Source organism: Sinohyriopsis cumingii, chromosome 6 (assembly GCF_028554795.1).
Source record: "Sinohyriopsis cumingii isolate HCF-2022 chromosome 6, ASM2855479v2, whole genome shotgun sequence".
Lineage (NCBI taxonomy): Eukaryota > Metazoa > Mollusca > Bivalvia > Unionida > Unionidae > Sinohyriopsis > Sinohyriopsis cumingii.
Window position 1 is genome coordinate 51,269,898 of NC_142966.1, and position 22,806 is coordinate 51,292,703.

The window sequence follows — 22,806 nt, forward strand, 5'->3', positions numbered from 1 at the left end:
CGTTCACGCTGGCGATAACAATGTAGCTATGGTAAAAGGGATGATATGATGATATAACATACGTTGTTGACAGCGACTCGATCGGTAATGCTGTAAAAGCCTCCGCTAAATAATCGATAGGATCGCGTAGGCCGTGGACAGATATTTCAGAAGAAGAACGAATAATAATGGTCTTGTTACTGATACCGTTTTCAGTCTGCACGATACTACTGTCGAGAATAACCTCTTGTGTTCCTGCATTGTTTATGATAAGCTGCGTTCTGAATCCAGGGTTAGAGGATTCGACACTAACTGACACATTTTCAGTTGATGAAACGAAAAGCTTTACGTCGAACGGCCCATGGGCACTGAAGCCAGATACTAGTATGAACTCTTTCCCCTTGTTTCCTGAAAAGTAAATTGGTCAAATATTTATATCAGAAACAAAACAACACAAATTGTCATTCACCAATAAATACTTAATATTACAATTTCAGTGTACCGGTGATCATTTCTATGAGCAAAGTAAACAAAGTCCGAGAAGAGTCCAAGTGAGAGAACTTAAACTTGCATGATGACCTCAGAGGAATTTCATCTCATTAAATGGCTTTTGTGATTTCCGACCTGTATTTGCGAGTAATAATAGGAACAAGTAAACGTGGCTGCTCACCGCTTGATAGAATTGTATTTCTAGTTCAACATTTTTCAGTGGCCGCTTAGTAGATGACTGTCACGTGTGTATCAGTTAGACATCTGTTTCCTTAATATATATATATATATATATATATATATATATATATATATATATATATATATATATATATATATATATATATATATATATATGTATTGGTATTTTTGTTCAAGGCTATAAAGTGTAGTGATTATATATAAATATGTTACATAGCTAATGTTTGTACACGGGTAAAGATTATATTTTAAGATATAAAGAGTGATTCTAGATTACATATGATCTTTAAAAAGATGTTGTCAAGGCTCTAATAATAACACGTGTTTACAACTTTGGGGTAATTTCTCATTCAACAGGTCGGCCAGGTGGGTTCTTAAAAGAATTAAGTTATTTCCCATTGGATGGTTCGGTCAGGGGTTCTTTTACGATGTGGGATATTAGCTAAGTGTCGCGTAGTGAGTAGGCGACAAAATTGCGTTTTAGGACTCTGTGCCTGTATATAAGTTAGTAGAGTTGGACAAGTATTTCATTCTTATTTCCTACGTTTTCTTTGCGACATCAGTCTGCAGATGTATTTAATATTGGGTTTAGATGATATATGAGAGTCAACATTAGATTATTCATTGGAATTACAATATGCTCATTGGACTAAAATATTATTATAGGACTATTGTGAATTTATCCAAAGGAGTTCTGGACAATGCCATTTTGATACATCAGGGCTGTTGGCAGACCAGTACATTCGAAACTCTGAAATTGATTCGGAAGATTTGATTCTTTTAGGCTTGAGCAGAACCGTTTATAATTATTTTGCATTCGCTTCATAAGTTTCTCATATATTTTGATTTGATGACTTTGATAATAAATTGGCAAATTTTTCTAAAAGTTGATTTCACTTATTTCTTTTGCTTACATTATGATCATAGAGTAGTGACTATATATATATATATATATATATATATATATATATATATATATATATATATATATATATATATATATATATATATATATATATATATATATATATATATATATATATATATATATATATATATATATATATATATATATATATAAACATGATAATTGACCGCAAGCTGACTTACAAGTTTCGATTTCTCCTAATATTCTAACAACAAAACAAACTTACCAGTTTTTGAGGATGACATAATTCCTACATTTCTGAAACTTGACATGAAATTTCTGGACAACATTTAAATAAACCGCTTTTCTTAAATCTTGTAACATGAGGAGTAACCGCCAAAAACATTTGTTTTATACAACTGGTCAGTGATTTTATTCGTAATACAGAGCGGAGAGTAAGATGAGATTTCGAAAAAAACCGCGAAATTAGCCAGCATGAATGTCAACATATGGAATATGGTAATGTCATTAAGATCCACAAATATACAAAATTTCAAGGTAAACATGAAACTTGTGTTTTGCTCTTAATGATATACACTAAGTGCAAAACATAAGTTTCATGTTTAACTTGAAATACAAAAATTACTGGCTGTTTGTTCTTTATGTTCATTTGATTACTTTGCGAAAATGCTTTCACCAAATAGTCAACTTTGCATACTTTGTGGTTTGATATGTCATATATTAACCAATCACTTTCTGTGAATCTGAACAAGCCTTTCAAATCTTTGTGCAGCTCTCTCATTATTTATTGACTGCGATGGTGGTAATTGCCTTTGCCCAGCCTTTGGGGCCACAGTATTTTACAATCACTTTTAAAATATGTTAACTGTCTTCAGAATCGGTAGCATACTGGATATTGGTAAAAACAATAGGTGACTGTCACATAAACGTATAGTAGTTGTTACATATGTCGGAGTATGCCCCATTTACACTGTTTTGTATATTTAATTTGTATTGCTTATTTTCTGTTCTCCGTGATTATATGTTATGTGTATCTGTGCTTGGTAACTGACCGCAGTCCAAAAACAATTTCATGATCTAGCGGACTAGTGATATTTATTTTGTAAAGAGCTTAAAATATAGCTAATATTTCTCTGTAATTATAGATTGAATATTCCGATCATTTCCATTGGAATTCAACATGTTTATTTGAATCTGAGTCAAGGGCATATATCTTTCAATGGAAATTCCTAAACTTGTTGACAACTTTGAATGTTTTAGAAAGGAGGTTAACCTATATCTTAGCTCTATTATTGTATCTTAGTTTTTAATATCAATGTTGATTACTGGAAGCATTACTCACTCCTACCTTAACATCCAAATGGATTCAGTCTTACAGTTGCGTTCAATTTTTAGTTTGGGTAGATTTATTTATTTACATTATTCACTGCAATTGCAAATAATACTTCTTGCACCACCACCACATACATATCTGTTCTGGTGCATATGTTCGTTTGTCAAAATCTTTCTTAATGTCCTCTATCCAGCTTATAATATATATATATATATATATATATATATATATATATATATATATATATATATATATATATATATATATATATATATATATATATATATATATATATATATATATATATATATATATATATATATATATATATATATATATATATATATATATATATATATATATATATATATATATATATATATATATATATATATATATATATATATATATATATATATGTGTGTGTGTGTGTGTGTGTGTGTGTGTGTTATTTGTGATTCACAATTTCCAACACTTAACATACTGAGTATATGCAGAGAACTGTCTGACGTCCTATCGTAACGAGGACAGACCCCTTCACATTGCTTTTACCACGCGTCATGGATTTTTCACCACAACGCCATGCCAATCGATTCTGGGTGCATCTCTTTGTTTGTAAAAAAATCTTAATGTCCTCTATCCAATTTTTAATATTTATATTGATATCTGTTTCTGATTTTATAAAGTTCATGGCATATGTTTATCCTCTCAGGTATAATTACCCCTGTGGACTTATCCGCTTTCTTTTTACTCTTTGATCTGTAAGAACACCTGCTTCTTTTGCTTGCAGGTCCAAGGATTTTGTTTTAATTTGAATTATCCTAAGGAAGTGTTCTGTTGTGTCTGATGGTAGCTTCTTGTTCCAAAGATGGTTGTTTTGATCATTTGATGCCCAGCACACTCTTTTTTCAGCCTACAGACGCAAGAAAATTAGGCCCACCTCTTCTTCTCTGTATAGAGTTAGGAGCCAGCATATATTATGACTATATTTTCTAGATAATTTTGTATTAAATCTCATTCTTGTCTTAATATAACGTTTATTTCCTTAATGTTTTTTTACAAAGGTTTGATTCATTTATATTGTGCTTGATATATGTTAACATAATGTTTAAGAAAATGTTTCCATCCGTCCACTAATGCTAAGGAGTTTGTCAAAGTTTCCAATTCGTCATTAGTAAATTATTATGGGAGTGATCATACCTACTGGTTGAATCAGAGACCGACACATATCATATCCTAGATCGTAAGCTTGGCTTACCTATTTATCTGATCACACTTACTGGCACCTTTTGCCATTTTCAAAGCATTTGAATGAGAAATAAACAACTTGAAAAAAGAAGTAGGTTCTACTTGAAAGAACAAAATCCAGAGACCAACCACTGCTATTAAAGATTATAAACTATACGTGAACAGTGATAAGTGCAATAATCTTAACTAACAAATGGTTAGAAAATATGAATGAACACAAATCACGACAAAATATGAATATTTTGTTAGTTCAACATAACCGAAAATATCAAAGTATTTATGAAATGTTATCATCCAATTTCCAACACGTTTAATTAACAAAGTTCAACGAATTAATGGATTGAGTAAATTCCACACAAACTTAAGAAAATCGCATAACTTTAAAATTGTATTCGATACATAAGGGGACTTTTGTCATTTAAGTTAGGACGACTACCATCTTACTTTCATAACATCAAGCAATCTGAACAAAAAGAATATCGTGAAAAATCACCTGAGTAATTAAAGTGATATATTGACAAGATTAAAGTCCTCATTGTGTTCTCTTATCTCTTTTTTTGATGGCATTTTATTATTTGTTTATCTGCTATCACTAACCTTCATATTACGTGTGCTTGACCGGTGAAAGCATGTTGATGTTGTTGTGGATCGGTTAACTTAAGAAGATGCACAGTGACTGAAATGACATATACACCTTGAGGTTTAGCAAATTGAAATATCTTTGGTAAAAGACTACCGATTGTAACTTTTTTAATCATCAAATTTCATGTCGTCGACAGTTGTCTTTAAACTCTATATCTAGCAAATTGATCCACCCGATGTCCGTCGTTGCGGTAATTTTGGTGTTCAGTATAGTGTGTTCTTTTTCCGATTTCTGATTTCCGTGTTAGTTCCCATTCTCTAACATTCAATTTCTGACTATCCTTTGCTCTGTTTTCTTCAATGCGTATTGTTTTCTTTAACATAATATTTTTTTTATTATGCTATTATGTTTTATATCATTTTTTATATCATCTCCAATAACATTTTCGAATCTCTCGAATTAAAATACAGAGGAACAAATTATGATTCCAAAATTGAACAAATAAAACACAAACTAAGAAAGATACAAGTTGGGTATAAAATGGTTAACAACTTGTTAAACATTGAAAAGACTTTTAAAAAATGCACAAGAAGCAGGAAAACTTAACACATACTGAGGGAAAAATGAATACTAACTGAAGATGAAAAAAGAAAGTAGCTTTACTTAATAGGTGATGAAATTATAATTGCTGGTATTTTTCCACAAACAACCATTCCACAAAACTTGCAATAAAGCAGCAACAGTCAAGTAATCGCACGTCGAAAACATAAAATGTCCCTTTCTTGAGATGCTCCTAGAGACGAAAAACTGATTCAATTCTTCTTGCATAACAATAAAATGGCAACACCCTCACCAAAACATGACATAGAACTTGGTGATTTGGAGTCGGAGTTGTTGATGCCAAAATTACTTGAGAACTAATATCTGACTAAAATAACCTATACACCTGTCGAATCACTAAAGCAAATGATAACTTTAGTTTATGTTATTTTAATAGAAAATTACATGAATCAACATGTCTTTATCCGTGTATATTATTACACACTTTGGCAAAAAAGACTAATAAATGGCATGCAGAATAACAAATATTATCAATATAGTATAGGAAAGAACGCAAAATTCAGTATTTATGGTATCTTTGTAGTTTAGTGAGGACGATTTTAAAGTTTGCAATAGGCTCAAGATGTCATTTAAATTAGTGAAAAATTACATTTATTAATCTGGTTTCTTTACTGAAGATATTGAAGCACACGTGAGTTAAATTAAATATATAGAGGAGGGCAAGAACTTAAATTTAGGTTTTAAAAATGGATTAAATTAAAGAGAACATAGATTGATAGAACACCATAACATTGTGTAAAAGCACTGCGCAACTAAGCAGAGGGAAATACATTGATTATGTACGAATGACCCATGCTATGGCAGAAGAATAACCTGACAAAGAAACATGTTTTACGGACACAAGTGGTAACATAGATGATAATCGACGAAAAATGACAGAAAGTCATAGCACAAGAGGTTATAAATACACTTTGGACAGAAAAGTCACAATTTGAATTATCATAGTAATGTTGGGCATGCAGGACAAAATGTCAAGGGCATAAAAGTTACACTGTGAATTTTCAAACATTTATTTTAAAATTGTTTTACAATCATTATAATCTATTATTTTTAATTATTTCTATTTAATGATCAAGATGAATTGATGGTTTCATAAGAAAATTATAAATATTTATCAACTGAAGTCTTATGGGGAAATTGTAATACAAGTATATAAGATTGAAATTATTAAAGGCTTCACACGCAAAGGCCCATTATTTAGCAGCTGAACACTTAAGGCGAAATTTAAAACAAGCATATACCATTTAGGTAACTGATATTTATTTCAAGCTTACTCTTGGACGGGAAAGGTAGCTTTGACATATATGTAAAAGTTTGATTTCAATCTCTAATTCGTTCCATAAGCACATACTTACATTTAAAAGATTTGACTGATCATTAATGACGTCTTTACATTAAGCTGACATATCTCCGGCATAAATACATACCACCCGAGGAAAAAGTTAAAAGTACTTTATCTACCCTCCCCAGCTCCATAAGTGACAACATGCTTTTAATTTATTATTTCTTTTCTTTTCTTTTATCTCTTCTTTTGTTGAATTGGATGTCTGCAGTAACATGTAAACACTGATTTGTTACTGTCTGACATTATTACAATATTGTATTTACAATCTGTTACTTTAGTACCTCATTATCATGTTTCAATCTTTGCGATAACATGTCTTCGTTATTCACATCAGCCGCATAACAACAATACATATTGTTATAGGGGAGACAGATCAAAATAAGCTTATGCTTGCTGATCAAATCCTCAATATCGCTTGTTTAATTTGACCTACGTTCTACCATGATAGTATTGGTAGACAAATATTGTTGAAACCAATCTCTTTTAAACAAGTATGTTAATAAAATGAAACCTTTTTGGTGAAAGCCTAAAAGCGTTTGAATGTTGATTATAGTTTCGTAATTGTTAATAGCCTTTGCAAGCAGCTACAAAGTGGATCAATAAGCAAACTATATGTGTCAAATATGAACACGGATATGTCATAGACCATAATCTACGTTTCCCATGCAAAATAAATATAGAGAGATTGTAAATTACTGCAAGACAAAAGACATGAAATATCGGAGGGAAAACAAAGTACGCATTAAATATTTAGCGTACTTTAAACATGAATGAACTTCTTATCAATCGACTCAGACGAACCAAAACTAGCAAACGATGCTGCTACTAAAACTGTACGCATTAGTAGTCAGATGCAAAAAAAAGATTTTAAATGATAACATCTTCAAAGATGTTCACACAAGGACAGATCAAGCAGATATCAAAATTATATTGACTGAACAGGGCGTTGCAAAAGAAACATTAAAGCTAAAATAGATACAAAAATAGATTAGTGAACGCATGAAATAGATATTCAACAAAACAAACATGCTTTAGCGCTTTACCTGATGCAAAATTATTATTGCAAATACAGATCGACAAGAAGAGATACTATACTTTCTACAATACTTATAAACCTATTAAAACAAATGATATATAAAGATGGATGCATTAGTGATTCCAATGGAAAAAATAAAGAAATGTCTAAACCACTATAATACTTTATTATCAAAACTTGAACAATAACAATGTGATTTAAACAAAGGGATACAATAAAACGTTCAGGATAAGATAATTTGTTTTACCACATAATTGCTGACTGAAACAACAAGGTCATAATTAGGACTACTTTTCTTGGTCACAGTTGCAAAACATGAATGTTTGAAATGAGATAACGTAAAAATTAAGAAAAGCAGTGACAAAGTATGAATGTAATATCAAACCAGCGAGAACAACTAATGATTTATCTATCACTGATTTCAGAAAAAGATCAAAGTGCTAAATGAACAGATTTTGTCACTGTTATCAAATTAGCTTGATGCTGTAACAGAACTACACGATACAAATAATAAAATATGTATTGATGAAGAAGTGGTTAAAATATATGTGTGGTACATGGTAATCTTTGCAAATTAGACAAAGAAGAGCACGGTTAAGAGAAAATTTTAATGATATGGAACAACGGTTTACGACTGAAGGGATTCGTTGAAACGTGAAGTGGATAAAGGACGCACTGAAGTGGACAAATCATAGATTTTTGACTGAAATGGTCACAGTAATGGCTGTCAATAATATGGCGTCCTTTGATAGAATTAGAACACAAAACGGAGTCTGAAGTGGAGACAATAGTTATACCTGGTTGTGTATTGTTATAAAATTGTTATTTTGTATACAGGTATGGTGAATAAGTAGTAACAGTAGTAGTAATCATGACTAAAAAGATACATTTCAAGAACAATATTAATGTATTAGAAACATACAAAGCTGAAACAATACCTCAATAATTAAGCGACATTTACGGCCTTATGTATACGCCATCACCTTTTTCGGAATACATGTCACACACAATAGATAGTTTTACAAAAGTACATAATTAAAATGTTAAACAATTAGACTTATATACAATTTATATCAAATTACATATTTAATCCCAAACTAAGAGCTCAGAAATATAATGTTCTCGATGAAAAATCAGCCTTGATACTATTAAATAGAAGACACCAGTAGCATTAATAGAGGAGCATTAATAAAGCATCGGCACAAACATTCAGCAAGTACATTTTGTATGCAGAACGTAGATATTTGTTTTGTTTATACAAATAACCATAGTATATGGCACGATTTAGAAAGAACACAGGAAGTATTATATAGATTTTACAATGTTAGCTTAATACACTAGCAGATAAATACAAAATGATACGCAGATGCTCATAAATTTATATATACTTTGTTGTAGATACTTTCATGATTTTTCAGAACTAATTAACTCTTCAATGTTTTAAAAAGTCGTGGATGTGGATAAATGGAATGTGTATGATCATAACGGTATTATCGTTACATGTTTGAAAGAATGCTGCAGTTGAACAAAAAAGGCGTGAAGACGAGTTTGGCATGTAGGGTTGAAATGCTTACAAACAATAAAGTTACGTAAATACGCTATAAGTTAATAATACATCGATACATTTGTTATGATTAAATGATGAATTATGCTGTAAGGAAAATGAGAAGGTATTTTGACATACGATGATCAAAACATAACCTCTGTATTCGTTCTATACAACATATATTCGAAATTTGTCTAAATATAAAAAACTATTTAACATTAAAACTATGAGGAAGTAAACTTCAATCGAATAATATGAAAGGAATTGCTATATCTGTATATGCTAATAACAAAGTGAGTTGTTAACAACATAAACCAATACTGAATTTGATATTCACACAGAACATTATTAAACATTGAAATAATGTATTTAAAAGAACATTATGACATTACTTTATGTGTGTTGTGTTTAAATACATTGTGGAGAAACAAAGTCGGTAGTACTTTTAACCAGCTGGAATATAAATATTGCTTTAATTATGCAATCGTTATCTCTCCAACAGTTATGTAGAACAAGGCTTACAAACAGAAAATAGAGAAGTGGGAGGATACATAAACATCGATTAAAGTGTATATGAGGGATGCACTTGGTTTATATTCAGAAAGATCCCATAGGCTGAGATCAAATGAAAATCCAAGACCCGTGATTGCAGAACGTGCAGCAACGCTACATAAAAACAAGGAAAGAAGCCCGTAGAATAGCCAGGAGGACCACGTCTGAGAACAATAGCACAGCGTCAGCTAGTAGAGCAGTTCACGTATGTGTAGCTGAAGATATTCCATTTAGCGTGAGGAAAGCTCGTGACAATCTCTACCCGACATTGAAAAAAGCCATTGAACAAAGGAAAAAACTATTATACAAATATGACAAGCTAATAATAGACGGTCACACGTATGTATTTGATGAGGTTAGAAACGATGATCTTCTTTTAGACAAAAGATAGGACTGCAAAATGTGTATGAGGAGAACGGTTCTACTTCTGTGCTAAGTTTTTTGGTATTGAATATATATGGTTTAAGTGAGAAACTTTCTAGAGAAGAGAGGTCAGATTTTTTTTAATTATGTTGAAACATTTAGATATATTAGGCTTTGTTGAAACATGGGCAGAAACTATCGATCAGTCTAATATTAACGGTTACAAAAACTTTGATAGCGTAAGAATTAAATAACAGTCTGCTAGAAGAAATTCAGGGGAATCTCGGTTTTCGTTCGTGAACCCCTCTTCAAGCATTTTAATATATCTGGATAAAAAGGTGCCTCAAAAATATTATTTGGTTGTTTCGTTTAAGGCTTGCATACTGAAGTGGAACTTAATTTTTGGTTTTGTCTATTTGTCACCTGAATAGTCCTCTATCCATTCAGAAAAAATGCATACGCAGTGGTAGAAAATGAGTTAGCTCACCTAAAAATTAAATATGCTGACAATAAAATAATAATTGTAGGTGATTTTAACGCCTATGCTGGTTCGGAACCAGATGTTATCAAATATGATTTTGTCCAACTTCAAGACTTTAATTATGTATGATCGGGCTAATCAAGACTTAAGGGAGATAAATCGCTACGGAGAAAAACTTTTACAACTGTGCCAAATGACTGGACTGAGAATCGCCAATGGTAGATGTGGATCAGAAAAAGGGATAGGGAAATTTACACGTCTGCACGTCAATTCAGCCTCAACAATAGATGTCTTAGCCGATGTATGTGTTTTAAACGATATATCATCCTTTGACATAGATGATAGATTGGAACCAATACACATGTCCATTATATTTTCACTTGTCTACGTGGGTAAACCAGAGGAAAAGGCTCTAGGTTTCTCTGGGGGTAACGAAATAAATAAATACATATGGAACAATCAAGAAGGTCTATCTTTTATCTAAAATTGCAAAGATCTATTATCTCAAAATATGAACACGATTTTAAATGATATAAACAATAACAAACTTAATGAATGTGTCGAAACGATTACGGATATATACCATTATGCAGCAAGAACAATACAAACAATCAATAGAAAGCAAATTCCGGCTGTGATATCTCCAAGAAGAATTGTTAAATGCCAGTCTTGGTTTGATACATTTTGCACAAACGCCAAAAGCAAAGCCTTAAGATATCTGAAACAGTTTAGATTAAAACGTACAAGTGAATCACTTGCTGATTATAAATTTTATAGAAATATGTATAAATATTTTACTAATTGCAAGCAAAAGCATATTAAATTAAAACATAAATAGCCTTTTATCTGCATTATGCTCTAAAGATCAACAACTTTTCTGGCGCAATATGGTATGAATATTTTTCTGAATTATTTAATTATTCCAGCTCGGTTGACCAGATACAGGAAACTGAAAACATTCAAGTAATTCACAAGACTTTAGATAGAACAATCACTGCAGAAGTGGTATGCCTAACATTTAGTAAACTGAAACATAACAAAGCTGGGGGAATATATGCTTTATCCAGCGACTTATATATATGTACGAGCAATATAATTGCACCATTATTAACAATATTATTTAATAAATTATTCGATGTTGGATATTATCCAGAATATTGGTCAACGGCTATCATCATACCAAATTTGAAGAAAGGGGATGCAAATGAAATCTCTAATTATAGAGGCATTAGTTTACTTCCTGTATTAAGCAAAGTGTTTACATCGATTTTAAATAACAGAATAAATTAATGGGTGGAGGAAAACGAATTACTGGGCGAAGAACAAGCAGGATTTAGAGCTGGGTATTCCACGGCAGATAATATATTTATATTATGTACATTAATTTCTACATATTTAAGAAAATGTAGGAGTAGATTCTATGCAATATTTATTGACTGTGAAAAAGCTTTTGCATTTTTTGGTTAAGTTATCATGATCTCATACTTTGTAGATGCTTTTGTAGGACTCATTTTCAGAGAAATGAATTATAATGTTTATCATCTTTGTTACTATATATTGTTTAGCAGCATTACTTGGTTTTTGTTATTCATAAGCAGGTTTTGCAATTTATGCAAAATGTACATATTATTTAGCTGTAAACTATCGGCTCTTGTGAGTTAGTTTAACAGAAGGACCAAATCCAGCTGGTATGTTTTCTCCTTATTATCGATTACATATTTAGGTCGTGACAATATCCAGGCTCAGTCTTGTTGGCTTAAAGACACTTTCAAAAACACTGAGGAACAAAAGGAGCCTTTAGTTGATATTTTGGTCAGTCCTACGTTCACGATAATGGTTACTGACTTCTTCAAGTGTGATTTAAAGACCTACAGGACTGTGTCTTTTTCAGATTCAAATCTATGCTCATTAAACATTTTTAAAATAATAGTCTTTCGGCAAATACGTTCTATTTTCATTCACATTTTTAACTTCTCTCTTAGTTGGGAAACGATTTTGAGGAGACGGTAATATCCATCTGTCAGACTTTGGTATTTTGTGTAACAAACTACCATTGTGCCATTTATTTCAGCACTTTTATTTAAATAAATTTTGCTTTTTAAGAATTTTTCTATTCATAAAATTAGTGTTAGTTCTACTTAGTAACAAAATATTGATGATTCTTTTTCTTTATTCTGTATTCATAAATAATTATTTTTTATAGTTGCATTCTCTGATTGTATCATTGCCTCCATTACTCTTGGGTATTACCTTTGTATAATCTTTTCGTTGTGTGTGTATAGCATTTCAGCGTTCCATTTAAATATTGGCTTAATTTGATGACACACATAACATGTAATCGGACTTTATGACCATTAATCAGGGTCTTCTAATTTATTTACTACCTGGTCTCGTAATTCAATATCTTTGATTATAAAAATCTCTGTTGTAACATTTGAATGAAATTTAGGAAATACAGAGTTATATCAAGAGATCCTGACCGTCTCACCAATGGTATAGTTGGATATTAGAAAAATATCTGTTTTAAGTTAGTCGATTAAATTTATCAATATTTATATATATATATATATATATATATATATATATATATATATATATATATATATATATATATATATATATATATATATTATTTATGTTTATTTATTTATTTATTTTCAAGTTCGATTTTCAAAAATATACCTAAGCAAACGGTTTATGATAGAACCAGTAACTAAAGGCAATGAGATTGATGTTGTCTTTATTGTTGTTGTTGTTCTATTTTATGTTTTCTACTCTTTGGCATTGTTTTTCTTGGTGTTGATTTTGCTTACGGTTTTTCCTAGCTCTTTGATTTTTTTAAAATTATGTTTCACCATAAATTTTCATAGATTCTATTTTCACGTACCAAATTTTACACTTTTACATCATTTACATAATCGCTTAATTTTCTTTCATCTTGTGCTGTAAATAATCTTTTCACTGCAGTAGATGTTCTACTCCTTTTAGTTACTTTTTTCTGTCTTAAGTCATAAGTTATTCTATTCGCTTCTATTACCTGTTATACCGCTCCGGTGGCCTAGTGGTTAGAGCGTCCGCCTCGGAGGCGGGAGGTCGTGGGTTCTAAAAGTTTTGTACTAACGTTCCTATTGCTCCTTAAATAAGGCATGTTTCAAAATCAAGCACTATGAGCATATTTGTTTCATATTTTAAAATAATATCATTGTTTACGTTTAAGTCAGAATTTCTGGAAAAAAGTAAATTTATTTTTGTATCGTTCTTGAGGAAACAATGTAACAATATATTGACCATAAAACTCATCTGCCAGATTTGCCGAATCTTTTATTTTTCTTTGGACTTGCGCATCTACCAAACCATTAAAGTAAACAGGATCTTTAAAATCTTTCTCAAAAATATCCACCATCTCAGCCATTTGTTTGTGCTATTTAAATGGGTAAGCATACATAGAAAAAGAATTGGGACTTGTTGAACATAAACCCATAAATAACTTTAATTTTCAAGAATCGGAAAAGTACACTGAGGCATTGAAGATAATTATTCTAACATAGTTATAGATAACTAGTAAACATTGTACTCAAAATGAATCGGGAAAATAGAAGAGAAATAAATCAGGAAGTAGTATGAAATCATAGTAAAATTTCCAGATCATTGCCAGATGTCGTATATGGTGATATCAATAATTAAAACATTTCTTCCAATCTGCAATTGCAGATTTTACAAAATGTACTCATCAAACATCACGAGATACTTTTGATGGATTTTTGTCATATAAGATAGTTTTACCTCTATCTCCTACGAGTGCGACTTTGATAACTATGAAAGAAATACATTGCAAACGATCAAAAGATAAAAAAGAATCTGATAATGTTAATGACATTTGGTTAAATAGTTGTTATTACAACAGGCTCCGTCCATGATATGATAAAGTATAACATGGAAAATATGTTTGGCAGCGCTGTTCGAGATTTATGCAATAATGAAGTTAGCCGTCTTGAATTAATCAACCCGTTTCTTCTGATCTTCTATTTTTCGTTTATGGCATTTTCCTATTTTTAAAGTCATTTTACTACCTATCATATACCTTATTTTCCCTACAGAGAGAGTATGGGCTAACATAACCTGTGCCTATATTATTTTCACTAACACCTTCATATTTAGTTTAGTGTAGCTATCACCGCTAGATGTCTATAGATGGTTCACATAGAACATTAACTCAATTCGAAATGGAACATAAAACTCTGTTGGAACGTTTCATTGCATCAAACTTTTAAAATCTATTGGGGTTTACAAATGGTCCATCATCAACAATGGATTATGAAGCAGTTGTAAAGATAATTATTTAAATTTCTGTTAGCAAGGAACACCAGAAGAAAACATTTTTCTGATATCTATATCGAATATCGTAGACGACATGACATAATCGGAGAATGTGAAGCATGGAGATAATCAACAGAAACTTACAAACCTCTCCTTGATGGTTACGATCTTCTTGTACATTTCGTAAATAGGGGAGGGAGCCTATATTCACGAAGATTAACTGCTTTTCTTCCAAATTCAAATGTGCAGAATTGTCATTGTAACGTAAATGTTCCTGACTTGGATGACTGTGCATGTCTACTTGTTAAATCCTTCAACTTGCAGATTAATACAGATGTTAAAGCTGTCCATTACATACATTCTGACAGTTCCCTTTTATATCTGATGGCCCTTACCTTGATGGTATAGAATTATTTAATCAGAAGATAGGTTAAATCAAAATCTAAATGTAGACACATTTAAATTCCGTGGAGAAGATTTAAATCCTATAACTTGGAATGTTAATTTCTATTTTTTTATCAGAATTGGCAAGATTATTTTAAATCTCTAAAAAATAGAGTTTGAAGGCGATGAAGGCGATGAAAAGTCTGATAAATGATATGATCTGAAATGATGAAATAGTACACGATTTATGCAGACTAAAATACAAACTACCCAGACTTGAGATGATTCCAATGACACATTGTATGCATATACGTCCTTGCTAAAATACAAACTACCCAGACTTAAGATGATTCCGATGACACATTGTATGCATATACGTCCATCTTTTTATGTTCCTACCTTGACTGGTTTTTGATGATCTTTTCGAAACGGTAGCTACAAATATTATACGTCATATTTGTCAATTTGGCTGGAGAAATGACAAGAGGATCTTTTGATGCATATCTCTTGAAGATACTTTGTGAAATACTTTTACTGCTATTTTAAACTTACTATTAAACACTTGAGGGAGGGGGTGAAAATTGTTTCATAGGCTATGCACATGTTGGATTTACAAATAAGATTTTTCGACGATGGACAATATGTTTACTCTTTTATCTTCTGTGTGGAAATATATTTAAAAGCGGAAGTTAGGCTGTATTTTCTTCTCTTTTCGATTTGAGAACAAACACATTTGATGAAGTAGATTATGGATATCAGTAACAGGTAAAGGAATAAATTATAAAAACCGAAGTATGTATGGAAAGGTTCAGAAGTTTTATAAGGGCCACACTGATTATATTTATGCATCGAACAATGCTGCTGTCGTTCCTTCATTTTTCCAATGATTCAGTTTTACAACTAAAACTTCAATGTAATAGAGGTGTATATATTTCAGAAAATATAGAAGAAGATTTTGCAGTTCTCTACACATAACATATTGTTCATTTCGATGACACTGTGGCTTTACTGCAACAACAAATACGTGTAAATTAGTCTTGAAAACGTGATGGTGATCAATCAAGAGGATAATTTAGAATATCGGTTAGAGTTACTGGTTGATATAATAGTTGGAGAGATTATAACGCTGTGATGAAACATCACTGTGTACAGTTTCAATCATATTTATTGCAAACATTCTTTCACTACAATTAGCAATTGAAAACAAATTATAATGAATCTTTATCAGTCATGAGTTGTCTCATTATGACGTCTTTATATGTATGTATGTATGTATGTATGTATGTATGTATGTATGTATGTATGTATGTATATATATATATATATATATATATATATATATATATATATATATATATATAGAGAGAGAGAGAGAGAGAGAGAGAGAGAGAGAGAGAGAGAAAGAGAGAGAGAGATGTCTCTATGGGGGGTGTCTGTCTGTGTGTGTGCGTGCTGGGAGAGAGGAAGGATATTTTTATGTAATTGTTATATTAAGTAAGACATGCTATATGTAAATATTCTATTTGTCTTTATATATGCATACCTACCTGTGCGTGACACGTTGCAAGCTCCCTCCTTTATCCATTCGGACCGGACAAATCCATTCAAAAGCAATGACTGCAATATATATATATATATATATATATATATATATATATATATATATATATATATATATATATATATATATATATATATATATATATATATATATACCTAATACTTACCAAATCCAAGTACAGTTTGTGTTTAACATGGTATTGTAATAAATAAAAACGATTATTACAAGCAAATATTGAACCGTAAGGTCAGGAAAATTTTCTTATGGATTTGTAATGGCCCACCACCACCCTAGTCACCACCCATTAATGAATACATCGTGGGTTGTGCCGTTATGTTGTTCATGCGCATGGGACTACCATGAGATAGGATATTTTTCCCCAATCGGATACTCATAAGCTATGCTAATAACGTAAAGGTCATGCCCATTAAATACATTTCTTTTACAGTTTTAAATAGGAAAAATATAAGAATATTTTCTTCATGCTATGATCAGCCTAGCTCTATTCCACGAATTTGGGATCAACCCAGAATACACTCTTATGCGGGGATCTGCCTAGCATAGATTTAGTTAAGATGGGATAAGCCCAGAATACATTAGCATGCTGCGATCAGCCTAGCACATAGTCTACTTAAGCTGGGATCAGCCCAGAATACACCTGAATGCTGGGATGAGCCCAATACAGATTTTACTTGAGCTGGGATGAGCCTAGCACAGTCCGTAGAAGCTGCAATGAGCCCAGATTACAATGTAATGCTGGGATCAGAAAAACACCAATTATCCTAGAGCTGGGATTAGCCCAGAATAAACAATAATGCTGAGATCGGCCTAGCATAGATTTACTTGAAAATGGGATCAGCCCAGAATATACTCTAATGCTGGGATCAGCATATCACAGAATTTACTTGCGCTGGGATCAGCCTAGCGCTAATTCAACTTGAGCTGGGATCAGCCAAGAATACACTGTAATGGTGGGATCAGCCTAGCACCGATTGGTAATCAGTCTTTTACATTGCGCTGGGATCAGCCTAGCACCAATTCTACTTGAGATGGGATCGGTCCAGAATACACTGTAATGCTGGGATCAGCCTAGCATTGACTGAGAATCAGTCTTTTTACATTCAGATTCTAGTCCATGAGTAGCCCCCACAGAGAGAGCCAAATATGTTTAAAATATTAAAATTAAGTATTGATGATATTTTAGTTATAAGTTTAATGCTGTAGTATATTTGTAATAATGAACAATGGCATGTTTGAGAGAAAGGGAGGGAATGAGTGAGAAAGAGAGAGACCAATGCATATACTCATGTATACTATATTTCTTACAATGCATGTATTCAATCATTTATCATACAGTTTAGTATGGTTTTGTTGTGCGTAAAATATTAAATAAAAAGGCTAGAGCCTGTAAACTTCAAAATCTTTTAAGACGCCCTTTCCTTGCATTCAAAGCTTACATTCCAGTGATATATCGGGTCTGGAACAACAGCAGCATCAAGAATCTATACCACAACAACCCGAGTTTACGAGAATGATTGTCACCTGAACGTGAATGTACAAGATGGCGATAGCAACAGAGTTATGACCCAAATTTTAATATTGTGTCCACCACGAGGTTACAGAGATTGCAAACAACTATCATTGGTATTGTTAAAGGAGCAAGATGACGACCCAGACCCACTAGTTCCTGAGCGAAGTCCTCTACGAAACAACATCATGCAGTTGCGAAACATGATGGACAGCACTTTACTCTTGGCAAAACAAAAGACAAAGCTGAGAAACAAGTTAGATCTAAAAATGAACACTATTTACGCGTATTGTGATATATTAAAAGTGATTTAAAAGTGTTTTAAATAGCTGTACTGACATTCAGGTGTGATTCATCATGTTACCGCTCCGGTGTTCAACATTTGGATGTACTCATCTTGTTGGCAGAGGACTCAACATTCTTGAAAGAATATATATGATTTATAAGACAACAACTAGCACGATAATGTATGCCCTCCCTTTCGTTACTCTGATGCATGTTGCTCTCACTCAGATATTTGATTAAGACAGACTGAGACCATTTTGCCTGAATAAAGACTTCCAGTGTACATCAGACATTGCAATGTGTTGCATGTATTTCGTCAATATCCAGTTACAACGCCCACACAACATTGTTAGTGTGGACAGTATTTACATAATATTTAATTTTGTAGCTCCCCATCAACTTTTCCATTAAGTCATCGGTTTATGTTTGTTTTGGGTTTTATTTTTCTTCTTTTCTTTCTTTTTTTTTTATATCTAGACTTACAAACTACATGTTTTAAATGACAGTGTTCAAGTCTGTTATATTCATCAAGGTTTTCATCGAGCCCAAATTCTTTTTTCTCTCACTCTCTATTGTTGCGTAGTTTGTCAATTATGCATGAGAGGGGAGGGGAAATTGAAAGCATGAATGATTGCGGTGAAATTGTGTATCATATAAAATTCGTTTAGAAAGCGGGGATTATTGTTAGTTTTTATCATTATTTTCATACGTCACTAATGACTAACTACTGGAGATTCATCATTGATCTAGAATCAACAGCACACATTTGCAAAAATGTTTATATAAGCATATTATTGCGCCATTGGCGAATCACAGTTTGATATACAATAGCATTGGTCTATCAAATTGCTGTATACCTACACTTTAAAAGCCATGTTCATTTTAATGTATGTGGTATATATATATATATATATATATATATATATATATATATATATATATATATATATATATATATATATATATATATATATATATATATATATATATATATATATATATATATATATATATATATATATATATATATATATATATATATATATATATATATATATATATATAGAGAGAGAGAGAGAGAGAGAGAGAGAGAGAGAGATTCCGAACAGTGTAAAATATTTTTTAACTAGCCTAAGCGCTTACAACTCTGTCTTTGTCAAAGAGACTAGACAAACAATAAACACAATGAAGGCATTGAAACTGCAAAGACTTATATGATTCTTTCTAAAAGAATTAAAGTTTGAAAATGTTTGCTGTGGCGCCTAGTTAGTTTCAATTCAGATAATAATAAACGCAACCTAGTTGGTGTTGAATTTGAAAAGGAGGACCAATAACGTCATCGGTTTTTATATCATGAAGTAGTGTAACCGTATATTAAAACATGGAGCTGCGGTGGCTCAATGGTTGGCGTGCCGACTCACGACTGAGAGGGTGTGTTTTCGAATACTACCAACGGACCATTCCGGGTTAACTACCATGGTGTTTCCTTGAGCAAGGCATTTTACTCGAATTACCTTCACACTAAATAACCTACTTGTATTGCTATACCGTAAAACTTTATTGAAAAAACAGAGACTGTAAATAGATGACAAGTTTATTTGCATGTGGTGCCCTTATGGAGTCGTCATGGCTTGAGCCACTTGGTTTTTGTGTTCGAAAGAGGCTTATCCAATTAGATTTTCTGGTTTTAAAATTCAATAAATGAAGCTCTCAGTATTGCTTTAAAATTATATCACTGAAGTATGGCTAGGGGAAGAATTTTTTTTTACAACTAGATTTTGGATAACTGAGAAGCTGTTCAGGTATTGCTCAAACGGTTTTGATAGTATAATCTTATTTGACTATTCGAGTTGATTTTGATGACATTATTGTCAACTCTGGGTTTTAATAGAGCCTACGAAGACAAAATCAATGAAACTTATTTTAAAACTTAGTTTTTGAACTGGAAATCTCTGTCCCAGCTCTACTCGCGTTTTTTGTGTCACTGAAAGGTATCAAATATTCGATAAATATTCCCTGACACAAAATGTAATATTCTGCATGTTCATTGTAGAGTCACTTTGGTTTTATTAAATATATATATTTACTTTCAATTACTAATCAATTAAATCCAAACAACATACAAATGTGTGATGGGTAACCTGATTATATATTAGAAGATGAACGTTGAAGGAATCATTTAATATAGCATAAGCTATAGATGACACTCGTTCTTTCATTTCACCATATGATGCCAAATATTGTAGTTCTTGAAACGATGAACTCGATGTCAGCACTCTCATATTGAAATAGTAACTCCTGATATTAATATATGGAATATTGTCTCTAGTAGAAGAATCCCATGTTTATAGAAGCCGCGCTGGTTCAGTGGCAAACGTGCTGGATTCTACCGTTGGATCAACCTGGTAAGATACCGTGGTGTGCCCTTACGCAAGACACATTGCTCTAATAGACTTGGTACTAATTAGCCTATTTATATTGCTGTGACGTAACAGACCATTTCATAACCAACCTCATGCTCTTAAATGCTTTTGAAATTGAATAATTAGATGTAAATACAAAGAGACAAAATGAAATCGATACTTACAAAAATAATAACACACCACTGCATTATTAATGATCCAAGTCTTACGCAACACTCCTCTTGATTACGAATAGTCTGGCTTCTGTGAGAATTGACATGTGTCATAGGCATTAGAGAGATACAGCATGTCTGACTGATTGTTCCAAATAAATGACTCCTGAAAATTTTTAATGTTGGTTGCATTGCATAAAATATTACAGAGCATTTGATTCAAGTTTACTTGGCCAGATTTTTTAGCCTTGATTTTTATAATCGAAGCAGTAGCAGGTGCTGAATTAGAACACTAAATAATGAAACAAATGAGTGTTAAATCCAAACCGTAATAGTCGCGGAAAACACCTGTGATTAATATAATCGATGGTGAAGTTTACATTGAAACAAACGAAATCCAAGTCAAGGAGTTACAAGGAGCTTGGCTCGTGGACAAATAATTTAACCCTGCGACTGGGATTTCCTTGTCTCGGTGCAATCCCCAATAAAGATTATTTTTCGCACCCAATATTTTCCATTAGAGTAAAAAGCTCTTCATTTTGAAGTATAGCTTATCACATTCAACACACACAGTATTCATCACATAATATTGTGAATATTGGAAACAGACATCAAACTCGCTTTTAACGCACATAGGAAAACCGATCGCAACCTCATAGCGGTTTTTTTTAGACCTAGAAAAAGCGTTCGACCTAGTATGGACCAATGGACTAATGGCCAAATTAAACCAATTTGGAATAACTGGACGCTTGTTCAACTGGATTGGCGATTTCCTCACAGGCCGGAAAATTACCACAAGAATAGGCAACACCCATTCGGAAGAATATTTTCACTTGAAAATGGAACACCGCAAGGCAGTGTAATAAGTCCGTTACTATTTAACCTAATGGTAAACGACCTTGACCTCAATGTAGCCTCCAGAAAAATAAACTTGTCACAATTTGCAGATGATAGTGGCATATGGAGGAATGGAAATCCTGCCAATAACACAGTAGTTAAAGAAATCCAGCAGAGCCTAGACAACATAGGGAGATGGGCGGACAAATGGGGTTTCAAAATATCTCATGAAAAAACTGTGGCAATCATATTCACCCCCAAACGAAATAACAACCTAGTCTATCCAAACTTCTATATACAAAATCAATTAATCAAATACGTAACAGTAGTAAAATTCCTAGGAATGTTCTTTGACAACCACCTCACATGGAAACAGCACATTGAACAACTCACCCAGAATTGTAACAAAGATCTCAATGTACTCAGGAACATCACAGGGACTAACTGGGGATCCAGCCAGGAAACCCTCCTCACGATATATAAAAGCCTAATTAGATCAAAACTGGATTACAGTTGCCAAGCATATAACTCAGCTAAGCAGCCTGTACTACAAAAACTTGACACTATCCAGAGAAAAGCCTTGCTATTATGCACAGGAACACTCCCCTCAACATCATTAGAAGAACTACAAACACTAACAGGAGAACTACCCT

The 22,806-nt window shown here is 32.2% G+C and overlaps 1 long non-coding RNA gene across 1 annotated transcript; it reads right to left on the reverse strand.

Annotated features, from left to right (window-relative positions):
• Positions 1-10: 10 nt before the first annotated feature.
• LOC149796919 (uncharacterized) lies at positions 11-21,383 on the reverse strand. The gene is made up of 3 exons (XR_016421480.1): positions 21,329-21,383; positions 16,915-16,984; positions 11-387 (listed from the first exon to the last, which is right to left on the reverse strand). It is a non-coding gene; the product is annotated as an uncharacterized LOC149796919 (long non-coding RNA).
• Positions 21,384-22,806: the final 1,423 nt, after the last annotated feature.